This window comes from Simochromis diagramma, unplaced genomic scaffold (genome assembly GCF_900408965.1).
Source record: "Simochromis diagramma unplaced genomic scaffold, fSimDia1.1 OVJJ01000656.1, whole genome shotgun sequence".
In the NCBI taxonomy this organism is placed as follows: domain Eukaryota; kingdom Metazoa; phylum Chordata; class Actinopteri; order Cichliformes; family Cichlidae; genus Simochromis; species Simochromis diagramma.
Window position 1 is genome coordinate 1,124,169 of NW_024387038.1, and position 14,755 is coordinate 1,138,923.

Below are 14,755 nucleotides of genomic sequence, written 5' to 3' on the forward strand. Positions count from 1 at the left end.
ACTAATGGGCCCAAAGTGTGCCAAGAAAATCCCCCCACACTAATACACCACCAGCATCCTGAAGTGTTGATACAAGCCAAGGTGGATTCATGCATTCTTGTTGTTTACACTGAACAACATGAACTCTATTTGAATATAAATGGTAAGTGGAACTTGTATAACACCTTTCTGCTTTCTAAGCCTCTTGCACTCATTTTTCTGCATTAAATGGCTATTTCCTTTTACAGTCATCTTGCCAGTACCTGAGAACAGTTAGTGCTTAATTTTTACATAATTATTGTTACACTGATGCCCTGCCATCTTTACATCCAACCATCCTTCAATGCATCCTCCCATGTATATTATTTACCTCTATTGTCCCCTGCGTCAGTTTGACCCAGCATTTTGCCGACTCCCTCTCGAGGCCCACGATGTACAGAGGTCACCATATGGCGTTAAAGGGGACAGTATTTAAAGAAAAAAAAAAGCCCTGCAAAGGCATGAGCATATTTAATGTGCTGACTTTGACCAAATTGTTGTGTCAGCGGCAGCTTGTGTGGCTGCAATGATGAAAATAACTTAATAACTACATTTACTCAAGTGTGAGGCACTGACTTTCAGATGGTAGTCATTCTATGAGGTCCACCTACACAGTCTTAGGCAACCCATTGTAAAAGCTGTGAAATTACAGTGATTTTATGTCTGTGAAGCTAAAATGGTGTTTTTGTAGTGGGAGTGACTGTCGAATGTTTGAACTGAATCTTTGATCTTTTATCTTTAGTTAAGTTGGGACTGCTTTTTCATGAATTTTAGGTAAATTGTATCGCTGCCTGTTACCATGGAAATCTGGCACTTAGTTGAGAGGGTGATACATTGTTAAAGATTAAACTAATAACTCGCTGCTACTTGTTAATGTAGCCAAATTAATAACGTGAAATTATATTAAGAATGGAGCTCTCAGGCTCCTCTATGACTAATGACTACTTTCATCTCACATACATACATACATATATATGTATATATATATGTATGTATATATATGTATGTATATGTGTACATATATATATGTATGTATGTATGTATGTGTGTATATATATATATGTGTGTACATACATACATACATACACATATATATATATGTGATGTGTGTGTATGTATGTATGTATATATATATGTATATATATATATATTAGGGGTGCAACGATACACAAAATTCACGGTTCGGTTCGATACTTTGGTGTCATGGTTCGATATTTTTTCGATAACAAAAAAATGTTCATGCCTTTTTAATTTGTCATTTATTAAATTTTCACGGCACATTCCGCACCACATCTCTGTGCGTTCATCATTTGTTTGAAGCCAGCTCACCTCCTGCAACCACTTTTCCGAGAATACATGCTTCTTTTGTGGTTCGGACTCCTGACGTTTCTTTGGGGGTGGAGGAACATCACAGTAATTGCCTAAAGGAGCTTCTCCGACATCTTTAAGAGTTCTAAACAAATGCCTGTCCTCCTCCTGAAAATCTTATGTACGCAAACACACGTTGCAACTTATCTTGTGCGCGTTTTTTATTTTGACAGCGAATGCGCACCTGCGGACCACTTATGTGCAGCCCTGGTTATTTAGCTTGTTATATTGCAGCCACAGAAATTCTTTTGTCCATGAAACCATAAAGCTGCACTTTCTTTTTGCCTTATAGTCTGATTTGTCATAACTTTTCCGTTTTGTGGTAAGCTTTTCTTTGGCTGTCACTTCTTCACCCTGACCTGTCTTATTTGGCTCAGCAGAACTAAAATATATATCCTGCTGCTTTTACACACGCACTCACATAACGGTCAGCGATTCTCTGCGCGATCAACCTCTCACATGTTTAAGCTGCGGGAGATTTCACTTGTCATGTTTGCATAGTAAGCTAACGATTGATAAGACGATGTCAGAGGAATTGGTGTGCAAATTATCATCACTCACAGATCAGTGCTGTCGCTCTCTATACACAGTTCGCACGATTGCAAAGTGGAAGCAAAAAAACAAGCGCAAATTCAAACGCGATTTCAATATGTCACATATTGACAGTGGCTCACCGATGCCAATGACATAATTACCCAGCTACATTTCCGAAAGAATGCAAAAGCATTGACATATATTTTTCCTTCCTACGATAGCCCGATGGGCAGGGAAGAGATAGATTTTGGTAGCCCGACTGGAAAAATCGCTAGCCCCGGGACGTCGGGCTAGCGATTTTGCGAGCCCTGTATCTGATTGAGGAATCACTCATCTTTGGAAAAGAGAGTTTATTACAGAGAAATGGCTCTTTCCAAAATAAAAGCTATACTATCCGCTTCTTCTGGGCTATATTCTCAGCAGCATATTAAACATATCAGGTCCCATAAGGAGAATCATGTGCTAACGGCTGTCTAAATGACTCGGGTAAAGTTTGTAGCATGTGTGCTTGTTGTTTTTGTCTGCTTCCACTTGTCTTTGCACTAGGATGATGTCGGCGTAAATGTGCAGTCATATTCGTTGTGTTCCCACTAGTGCTGTCAGCGTAAATCTCGTTGAAATGACGTTAACGCCACAACACGGCAAATCTCCGTTAACGAGCTACTGCGGATCGCCCCGTGCGTGGGGCTGGACGGCTTCAACACGTTAACGAGCTAACTGCACTAACACACTAGCTCCCACCCATGTAATTGAGCATTGCGTGGCACATCCAACATACTGTTTTACTTTAGTCCATGACGCGCTTACCTTCAGGGTCATACGTCACATAGTTCCAAACGCCAGATCTGAATGAGGGTGGGGGAGGTTCAATTTGCCATGTTGCAATGAGAGCTTAACTTCTGTCTCGCTAGCTTGCCCTGCGCTCAGTGAATCTGCGTTCGACTACTCCGCCTAGGCTGCACTGTCGAGCGCAGATCCACTGAGCGCTCAACACAGACAGCATCGTCAGAAGGAAAGTTGATAAAATAAATTAAAAATTTTGTATTGCTCGATACATATGCGTACCGAACCGAAAGCACTGTATCGAACGGTTCAATATCGATACGAGTATCGTTGCACCCCTAATATATATATATATGTATGTATATATGTATGTATATATGTATATATGTATGTATATATATATGTGTATGTATATATATATACAGTGGGGCAAAAAAGTATTTAGTCAGCCACCGATTGCGCAAGTTCCCCCACTTAAAATGATGACAGAGGTCAGTAATTTGCACCAGAGGTACACTTCAACTGTGAGAGACAGAATGTGAAAAAAAAATCCATGAATTCACATGGTAGGATTTGTAAAGAATTTATTCGTAAATCAGGGTGGAAAATAAGTATTTGGTCACCTCAAACAAGGAAAATCTCTGGCTCCCACAGACCTGTAACGTCTTCTGTAAGAAGCTTTTCTGTCCCCCACTCGTTACCTGTATGAATGGCACCTGTTTGAACTCATCATCTGTATAAAAGACACCTGTCCACAGCCTCAAACAGTCAGACTCCAAACTCCGCCATGGCCAAGACCAAAGAGCTTTCGAAGGACACCAGGAAAAGTATTGTAGACCTGCACCAGACTGGGAAGAGTGAATCTACAATAGGCAAGCAGCTTGGTGTGAAAAAATCAACTGTGGGAGCAATCATCAGAAAATGGAAGACATACAAGACCACTGATAATCTCCCTCGATCTGGGGCTCCACGCAAGATCTCATCCCGTGGGGTCAAAATGATCATGAGAACGGTGAGCAAAGATCCCAGAACCACACGGGGGGACCTGGTGAATGACCTGCAGAGAGCTGGGACCAAAGTAACAAAGGTCACCATCAGTAACACACTACAACGGCAGGGAATCAAATCCCGCAGTGCCAGACGTGTTCCGCTGCTGAAGCCAGTGCATGTCCAGGCCCGTCTGAAGTTTGCCAGAGAGCACATGGATGATACAGCAGAGGATTGGGAGAATGTCATGTGGTCAGATGAAACCAAAGTAGAACTTTTTGGTATAAACTCAACTCGTCGTGTTTGGAGGAAGAAGAATACTGAGTTGCATCCCAAGAACACCATACCTACTGTGAAGCATGGGGGTGGAAACATCATGCTATGGGGCTGTTTTTCTGCCAAGGGGACAGGACGACTGATCCGTGTTAAGGACAGAATGAATGGGGCCATGTATCGTGAGATTTTGAGCCAAAACCTCCTTCCATCAGTGGGAACTTTGAAGATGAAACGAGGCTGGGTCTTCCAACATGACAATGATCCAAAACACACCGCCCGGGCAACAAAGGAGTGGCTCCGTAAGAAGCATTTGAAAGTCCTGGAGTGGCCTAGCCAGTCTCCAGACCTCAACCCCATAGAAAATCTGTGGCGGGAGTTGAAAGTCCGTGTTGCTCGGCGACAGCCCCAAAACATCACTGCTCTCGAGAAGATCTGCATGGAGGAATGGGCCAAAATACCAGCTACTGTGTGTGTAAACCTGGTAAAGACCTATAGTAAACGTTTGACCTCTGTTATTGCCAACAAAGGTTATGTTACAAAGTATTGAGTTGTATTTTTGTTATTGACCAAATACTTATTTTCCACCCTGATTTACGAATAAATTCTTTACAAATCCTACCATGTGGATTCATGGATTTTTTTTTTTCACATTCTGTCTCTCACAGTTGAAGTGTACCTCTGGTGCAAATTACTGACCTCTGTCATCATTTTAAGTGGGGGAACTTGTACAATCGGTGGCTGACTAAATACTTTTTTGCCCCATTGTGTGTGTGTGTGTGTGTATATATATATATATATATATATATATATATATATATATATATATATATATATATATATATATATATATATATATATATATATATATATATATATATATATATATCTATCTCCTGGGTTTCCGCACCAATAGCAGCTGGATAGCGTAGTGGTTAGACTACACGCCTTTGGAGCAGAGGATCGCAAGTTCGATTCCTGCCTGGGGCGTCTGTATCCAGTAAGGGTCCTAAGGCTAGACCCCCTATGCTAAGCAAGCCTACCGCAGACATGAGCGAGACAGATAAATATGAAGGCATGCCGGCTCGGACGTCGCCCGGATCAACAAGGTCCGCGTCAGGTGTTGAGGAACCAGGGCACCCTGACGAAAAGTGGGCTACTGGAACAAGAAGGCATCGGTGGGCAAGAGACGAAAACAGGGCGTTGTTGGAATGCTACTACGCAAGTAACCCCAGCGGAAGGGGCTACATGAATAGGATGATGGACCTATGGATTCTCCGATACCCAACATCCACAATGACGGCGAAACAACTAGTAGCTCAGTGTTCCAACATTCGAAATAGGCTGGGGTCTATCACACCAGGCAAGACCCCAGGTGCAGGCTGTGTAAAGATGCCCCAGAGACAATCCAGCACATAACAGCAGGGTGCAAGATGCTAGCAGGCAAGGCATACATGGAACGCCACAACCAAGTGGCCGGCATAGTGTACAGGAACATCTGTGCCGAGTATAACCTGGAAGTCCCGAGGTCAAAATGGGAGATGCCCCCAAGGGTGGTGGAGAATGACCGAGCTAAGATCCTGTGGGACTTCCAGATACAGACGGACAAAATGGTGGTGGCTAACCAACCGGACATAGTGGTGGTAGACAAACAGAAGAAGACGGCCGTAGTGATCGATGTAGCGGTTCCGAATGACAGCAATATCAGGAAGAAGGAACACGAGAAGCTGGAGAAATACCAAGGGCTCAGAGAAGAGCTCGAGAGGATGTGGAGGGTGAAGGTAACGGTGGTAATCGGAGCACTAGGTGCGGTGACTCCCAAGCTAGGCGATCCAGCAGATCCGGTAACATCTTGTCCAGAAGGCGAAGTGGAACAGCTAAATACTTGCTCCCAGTGGTAGAGGACCGATTGAGATACTATGTGGGGGTTTTTTTTTATATATATATATATATATATAACAAAAACCTCTTGCAGAGGTCTTTTTTCCTCATCTTTTTGCGCCTTTATTAAAAATCTTTTGCTTTACAGTTAACAAATTCGATTTTTTCCCCTCCATGTTATCCATCCAGGCAGTCACTGGCTCATTTTCTTTATCTCTGCACAAAATGAAGTGGCAAACTGCGGACTCCATCACTGCACATCTAGTGTGGCTTTGTCCTTTTCTTGTTTGTTTGTTTTTAATTGCCTCATAATTACAGTGGCTGATTTCAGACTTCTCGACTCATGTGTTGTTTGCATCGCGCCTTCAATCAGCGGAAATTTATCACTGACCACACTTTAAGTTTCAAGAGGCAGCTAAGTGATTTGCATATCATATACTGCAGTAGTGACGGGCTTCTAAAAGTCGCTTCTAAAAATACAAAGCTATACTTTTTTTTAATGCATTCAGTGAATAAAGCTGAGGCTTGAAAAACTCAAGTACTCCGTGCTTATTGTCGCTTTACCTTACCTACAGCAAGGCATCTTTATCTTTCTTCCAGCTCTGGGAGGAGAGCTGGGAGGCATACAGTGCATGCATGCAGAGGTGTACTGTAGCAGAGTAAGGCTGAGCTGTGTGCAGTCTTCCCACAGACTGCAATGACAGTGAAAGACGGTGGTTGGAGGGTTAGAAAGTAATGAGCTGATACGCTGGTGAAACAGAGAGAAGAAATGACAAGGTATTTCCATAAGAAGAGACGCAAAGCCCTCTGATTGGACATGAGACGTCTCTCAATTAAACCTGGAGTCTGTGCGTTTTTTGTTCTTTTTTGAAACAACAAAAAAACAAGCCATGTTGGACTTAATCCAGTGCTGTTTGAAAATGTGGAGGTTATTGATCAGCCCTCAGCCTTCAGGAAGTCTCCACTGAGACCGCGTTCTAATCTTTCGCTCCATCTTTGGTGCTCATTTGCTTTGTCCATGAATAATATAAACATCAAGGGAGGGGTGTGTGTGAAAAAGAGCAGATGAGTGACAGATTCCAACATGGCTTTAATACCACTGTGGGCATTTACATTATTCTTGTCTGCTTGAGAAGCACTAGCTAACCTTTTTGAAATGGGCATGCCATTAAAATGTCCTTTGCAGCCTTATCTTAGATAGATGCTTACTTTTAGACGTAGAAGGGAGTGGGGAAGAAATGGTCAGTGTCACCACATTGACTTAAAACACACCGATATATGTAAACAGCACAGAAATTAGGCGGTCTTCTTTGCTCTATCCCAGACCTGCGTAAATCAAAGAGACTGTACTGTTCAGTCCGACATACTGAAGCTGTATAACGCGTGTCGAGCCACGGCCCTGGTGATTTACATTTCCAGAAAGGGTAAGTCTTATATTAATGGAGCCGTCCATTTGAGCAGCTATAAATAGCTCCCTGCATGAAGTCGTCCCACTGCTGGCTGCCTTTCTTTTTCCTTTTTGCGCTGATCTGCACATTCTGCCCTCTAATCTCAATTCTATTAATGTCTCGGGTGATATTTACGACACACAGCCCCTTTTAGCCTGACACGGCTGTAAAGTATATGTTCAAACCGGCCGAGCTTTATCTAATTAAAAGCCTCTGCAATTGCAATTCAACTGGGATCGAGTCTTTAAAACCTCAATCAGAACCCCCCAAGCCCCCCAAGTCGCCCTCCACGTGCCTCCTCTTCCTCCTCCTCCTGCTGTTTGAGGGAGGGAACAAGTCACTGCAGGGCTAATGATAAAGAAGGAACGTTAACATTCCAATTAAACTGTGTGGGAGAATACGCCCGTAGATCATTTTCATATACTTTTTCCCATCACTGGAATTACAGGAATGCTGCCTGATGGAGGAGGTCACCGCAGTGATGACACTGTATTTGTTTTGGTAATAACATCAGCGTCCTGTAACTGGCACATATTTCCAATTTGTTTTGCATACGACTGTAGGCAGGCAGGTAGTTATTGAGCAGCCGTGAAGCAGACACACAAACACTTTTTCTTTTTCTTTTTTTTTTGCCACAGAAGTCTCACTCATAACACATTATCTCATCCAGCCACAAAGCTTATGAGACACAGCAGCAAGATACCAATATGTTTACTAGAGGGCTGCTGCCAAGCAAGAAATATTTTCATAACCTGATAATCTAACCGAATTGCCATTTTTGTTACTTTCTTACTCAGCGCAACCTTTTGTTCCTGTCTGTCTTTTCCTCTTTGGTGTAGTGAAAAGTGGTTTGTACACCTGCTTATATGGCAGCTTTTGTAGCTTCTGCGAGGTGCTACAAAGTGTTTACAGTGTGTTTAAGTTGTCATATTAGACCGATCCCGGCAGATGGCTGCCCCTCCCTGAGCCTGGTTCTGCTGGAGGTTTCTTCCTGTGAAAATTGAGTTTTTCCTCCCCAGTTTCGCCAAGTGCTTGCTCATAGAGGGTTACGTACTCTCTATGACTGTAGGGTCTTAATCTTACAGTAGCGGTCCCAAACCTGTTTTGCACCACAGACCAGTTTATGTCCAACAATATTTTCACGAACCGGTACCACAAAAAATAAGATTTATTCATAACACAGCAGAAAAGACCCAGGGAAACCGAGTTAACGCTAAAAATGATAAAAAATCCTGAAAACCATGAATTTCACACCTGAGTCACAACTTTCGTGGCCCGGTACCAAACGACTCACAGACCCATGGCCCGGGGGTTGGGGACTGCTGCCTTATAGTACAGTATAACTGCAGTTGGGTTTGACCACCATATAAATGACATAAAATGAAAGAAAAGGCACTCAGGGCTTAGCGTGTTACCCATAAACACTCCCAACAAATAGAGGAGCAACTTATCAAACCCCCAACCATGTGATCACCTGTCAAACCTGCTCTATCACCTGACATTTTGATGAAAAAACTTCTGTTCCTGCTTTGATTTGTTGTTTGTTTGATTGAAATGCCTCACATGTTCATGTAACACACACTTTTCTCTTTTTTATTGGCTAGGTCTGGTTCACGTTGTTATTTTTTTCCCCCCGGTTGTGGAAACTGCCTTTAATTACCACAACATTAGAGCCATTTGAATCTCTTTAAAAAAGAAAGAAGAAGAAAGAAAAAAAAGAGACGAGATATGTCTGGAACCAGGCTGACGATTCGCTAAATGGAGATCAGGTTGCTTGTCATAAAGAGCACAACTCAGTCTGTGAATGCGGTATAATGTATTTGGTCATGAAGGGATGCTCTCTAAGGTCTGAAAGGAAAGTCTGCATTATGAGACGCTGCCGTGTTTGAAAGACACGGCAATTATCGGGCGTGTAGACACGATGAAGCAGTATTATGGAAATTGCTGAATTCAGATTGCTTGGAGCTTGACACAGTCTTAGGTCAGAATGGCTTTGCTCCTGCTGAGCAGCTTTTTGACCATTAATTTTTAAAATTTGTCTCTTTCAAGTCTCTCCAACTGTATGTACACTGTAAACTCGCCAGTGATTCTCTGGGGCACCCCTTTAAGATGAAAAATAAATGCTTAGGTTTAGTCTCTGCTGTCTCTCTGCTGCGTGTACTGCTGTAGAGGAGACAATTCTAATATTGATGCACCCTCAGTCGATGGATTAAAAAAAAAGACGCGGAGGCAGGCTGCATATTCAGGTCTCTGGGACTAGGTGAAGGTTCGCCCGCTTGAAAATAAAAGAGAACTGGCTGAGAGAGAGAAGGAGCTGTGAGCTGATCGGGGTGGACCCGTGAAACCCTGTGGTCATTTCCATTTAGTAATCCACCCCAGAGGTGAATTGAGAGGAAAGGCCAAGCTGACCTGTGCGTGCTGTCACCCAATGGGGTGCTTTGTTCCAGCAGCTAGGGAACGAGCTCGGGAATGGGCTGACATACACAGGGGAAGAGGAAGGTGAGGGAAATGGGTGAGATAGATGGGACTAATAGAAAATGTGTGATTGCATATCTGAGCATTTAACGCCGTAAGAACAGAAGTGAGAGTCAGTGAGAGAGGGATAATGCTGGATGACACTGTGACCCCTGAATCCACAGCCCCTGCATTGGCTTTCTGTTCGTGCTTTGGACCTTGATTAAAGCAGGCGCCCAGCTCCCCGGAGTGACCAGCAGAGCACCACGTATGACAGTCAGCAATTTCTTGTGCACCATCATGCCCCCCAGCTCTCCAAACCACACCATCCCAAGGACACAGCTATAGATTGGACACCGTTGATTTGAATTGGAGAGACTAGCATAATTTGTTGCCTCATTCTGAGTCCATTATTTATTTATCCGCCTCTAATCGAGAATGCAGTCCATCCACAGTAACCTTCATCTCAAGATTGTTTGGTCTAAATGAAGTTATCAACACAGGAGGGGGACGCAGAAGTGGCAAAGTGGAAGGGATTTAAACGTATGCTTGTTAAAGATGCATAGAGTTCCAGTAGAGTGGCAGACTATTTGTCCTCTGAAGTTCAGGCGCCCTTGGTTGATGTTTGGTATTCTTAATATCTGACATTCTGTCTATATAAACAATCCAAGGCACTAATCAAAGGGTTCAGGCTACTCATGTATTTTGCATAAAAGTAATAGGGCAGTATAAGCCTATCATAATATACAGTTGATCCAAAGATTGCATGGAGCCTCCAGTACCTAGACTTTTTATAATAGTACTCACTAATGTGTCAGGCTGTCATCAATGAATTTGCTGCGGTGGTTTTGCTTTTCTATGCTTCATTATTCTCATATGACTGGTGGTAGCTTTCAGATTTTATTTCGAGGCATGTGACTGCCAACCATGTGACATTAACCTGTCCACCATTATTGACGTGTGACAGTTATGGCAACTCTTGGTCTGCAACCATTTGGCAACCACTGGCCTTGAGGGAAAAATGAGAATTGCCCGACTAGGTGTGAGTGGTTGCTGGAGGTGTATGGTAGTCGCTGGGAGAACGATTGCCAGTCACGGTCAGTATTACAGTATAGTAAGTAGGTATTTGCCAACATGTATATTCTTCAACAGGCAGGCAAATACATTACAATCTGTGACTTGACATCACCAGAGAAACCTCTGTGTTGTCACTGTTATGTCAAGCAATGCAAATTTGGTGTCGTTGCTGTTACAAGTAACCATAGAAGAAGAAAGCTAAGCTAGGACCCAATGATAGCTAGCTTGGCTAGCATGGTGCATCCACAGACTCCTTTATAGTTATTATAGATAAAGCTTCACTCACCCTACAGCTGACATGACAAGTGTTAGTCAGGCCAAAACAGCATATGTAACAAGGTGTATTTGTGCTGTCCCTCTAAAGTTTAATTATGACTTTTACTTTAGCCTCATTTAAAAAATGTTTTACACTGAATACACTTCCTGACTCTGTTTGCTATGCACTAGTTTATGCCTCCCTACAAGACTTTTTTGTGCTTGCTCTTGGCTGTGGACTGAGGACTTTTCCCACGGTAGGCTAACCACTACACTATAGAAACACTAAACAGCATTTATTGTACCGTGGCCACACTCTCCAGTTAAATCATTGTACAAAGGTTGATGAAAGAAATGACACATTCCTTGTCTCAGTTACGAAAAAGGTATGAAAAGAAGTTGAACTCTTGAGAAATAAAATGCACTTTTGGTAAGTTAAACACAATCTAAAGTTTTACAGCTACCTTAAACTTGCCGCTATGTATTTCTCCAACATTTTATTGAACTGGTATTTCATTCGATCCAGCAAGCCTGTTCATTTTGGCTGTTGGAGGCCACTGGATTATTTATACACATTTATCATTTCTGACTAAATTCAGATTTGTTTAACCCTTTGACCTACAGTGTTTGCGCGGCAGCATGCCTCAAGGCATTTTCAGACTAATGCATCCATAAGTCTGAAGGCACAATTAGCCAGAGGAGGAAACAATCACACAATCTCATCTCGTAATTGATATTAAGCCCCTCTACATGCAAATCATCAAAAATATCCAATTTCTCCATTTTATTTGATAAGGCGCTGAACTCTATCACAATACATATCACATACGGGCACATCTCTCTGCATCTTCCCTGAGCCAGGCTGGTCTTTTTTTTCTTCCTTTTCCTGATGGCGAGATAATGACCCTCATTGGTGTGTGAGATTTCTGATTAGCAGAACAACAACAATGACTGCTAATTACCACCTGAAAGACAAAGCTGCGCTGATAGAAGTCTCTTTCAGCCCCGTGGCGATGCAAAATGGTGTGTATGTGTGTGTTTGTGCACACCTGCATGTGTGCAGAGCTTTGTTTACGTGCATGTGGTTGATTTCCCACTAGAGGATATAAAAGAGATCGAGATAGGCCAAGGGTGAGGGGCAAGTGCTCTAGTGAGATGTAGTTAGAGAGGGAAAGAGACAGAAAGGACGGATGAACAGAAAGGCTTTGATGATAGAGTTGTTCCAGCTCCCAAAAAGAAAAAAAAGAAAAAAATCTACTGTTTTTCAACCCACCACAGACTCGTTTAGCAGAAAAGACACCTTCCCCTGACTAGTCTGACCAGTGGACATCTGTATTACAGATCTTGTTCTGGCTAACGAACAAAGGAGAGAAAGCACACCTGACTTCAAAGCAGCACCATTGTCAGGAAACACAACTGGGCTCAACACAAAACCACGCAGTTATTTTTTTCCACCGTTGCTATGAGGTGTAGGCTCATAATAAATGTTTGAGCGGAGCTATAAAAATCTTAACACACACAAAACCCACTGCTCTGTGTTTCATGTTTTCCAGGCTAAACTTCGTGTTGCTAAACTAAAAGCCCGACAGGGTTTGCTGGCTTTGTCTCTCTGTCTCCGATGGGGGAGGGTTGGGGTCAGGCTGTGGCTTCCAGTGATTTGTGCCCCAGTGAATATTTGATTCACCTTCATTACCTTTTGGTTTGGTTCAATATGGCATGCATAATGAAGCGGAGCACCGCCACATCAAATATGCCACCTGACAGCTCGCCAAAGGAGGCGGTGTGCACCTGTAGACGGATCGTCGGCTCTTACACGAAAACAGAACGGACTCTCTCCCTTCCGATATCTTTTTATCGGTCTTGCAGCTTCGGCTCTACCTCACGTCTTTAATTGATCTTCCATTTCCGTAACCAAATTACAGTACGAGCGAGTATCTGATGAAGATGCCTTGGAGTGAATTGGATTAGACAGTGGAGTAATGGCTACAAACAGAGCTGTCACCCAATACGTGTTCGTGTTATCAGATTTGTGCAATAGGTCTTGACCTTTATGGCTACAGTATCCTTGAAGCTAAACACATTCTTCTTGGAAATTCATTAACAAGAAACTTTTAAAACCGTCGAAGTTATGGCCCCTATAGCTGGTCTGGATTTCATGACCCGTTTCTTAGAGCCCCTGATGCTCGATAGATAGTAACCGGGTCAGTTTGCTAATTTTATAGCTCTTCTGTAATTACCATGTTAAAAAGACAGATGTGATAGTGTTTTTTAAAGCAACTGACACAAGGGAATCTTGGGAAATGAACGCTAAATCAATGTGCCATTATCTAGTAATTACCAATTAGGGCCACTGTGGCCCGTGTTCAGCTAAAATTGACTTGTCTCGTTTTAAATCAAAGCAGTGTTTACGTATAAACCAAGCAGGTTTAAATGGTTTGCTTTGAATAACATTTTTTGGTATTGTAAACTGTGGAGCATCACCATAAAGGTGATAGGGTAAAAAGGGTAATAGAGGTAATAATGATGAGTGAAAATAACTGTGCATTCCCTTAACATGTGTTATGTAAAGCCCCGCCGGTGATCCAGAACCTCTAAAGCTGAGCATACGCTGTGCGATTTTTGGCCCATTTTGAGACGATTTTTCAGATCTTTTGGGGATCGGCCCGAGTTTCGCCTTAATCGTGTGTCGTGCATCGTGTAGTATACGTGGGGTAACGAGAAGCGATTAACAACTCACAACCAGCTCCTGATCAGCAATCGTTTGGTCGCAAGAAAATCAAACCTGTTAAAAATCCCGTTCGCCCCTCTTGAGGGTGTCAACACAACTTCTCACACTGCGCACGCGCAAACACAGAATGGAAGTGAAAAAGACGGAGTAGCCGTGCAGCGTGTGATCTGGACACAAGCGATGGAGGCACAAATTGTAGAACTTGAAGCTCATCTGAGCCTTTTCGATGTGGCCTCACGATTATCACGATCGCAACAACCGTGAAAAGAGTTGCATGGACATTGCTGCTCAGTTGCAGCTGCCTGGTCAGTGTTTTTCATAAACAATTTAGCAAAGTTGATGGTGGGGTGTGAGTGAAAGACAGAGAGGGAGAGCGAGAGACAGATTTTGTGTTATAGGCTTCATGTTATGGATGCACAGTTTGAGCACCCAGGCCGCACCAGAGCATCAGGCCGTGTAGTGTGAGACCCTGCATCGTGACCTACGAACTTCTACCCCCCTTCGATTCAATCGTACAGTTTGAGCAGGAGCTGAATAACGCGACTGAAAAATCGCACAGTGTATGCCCAGCTTAAGACTCTTTGACTATACACTGGGCATTGACGTGTTTAAGCTTTTCCAAGCTTGGCTTTTCTCTGAATCAAGCTTATCAGCATTTTAAATAAAGTTTCCCACAGTTTTCCCGTACAACGAATGGATCGCTTACTGCTTTAAAGTGTAAAGCTCTAGTGTCAGCAGCTTTAGTAATCAGCTGATCTAACGGAAAGACTTGACCCAGACTCGTCCCTGCAGGTGACCAAGGTCGGTTCATTCGTTTTTTTCACTTATACCACTTATATCTGCATTAGTTACCCACGAGCTTTCACGGTTACTCTGGTTGGTCCAGTGTTTGAACTTTCAGCTTCCCGGTGTAAACTACAGACCTGCTCACAGGCAGAACTGCTTTTTC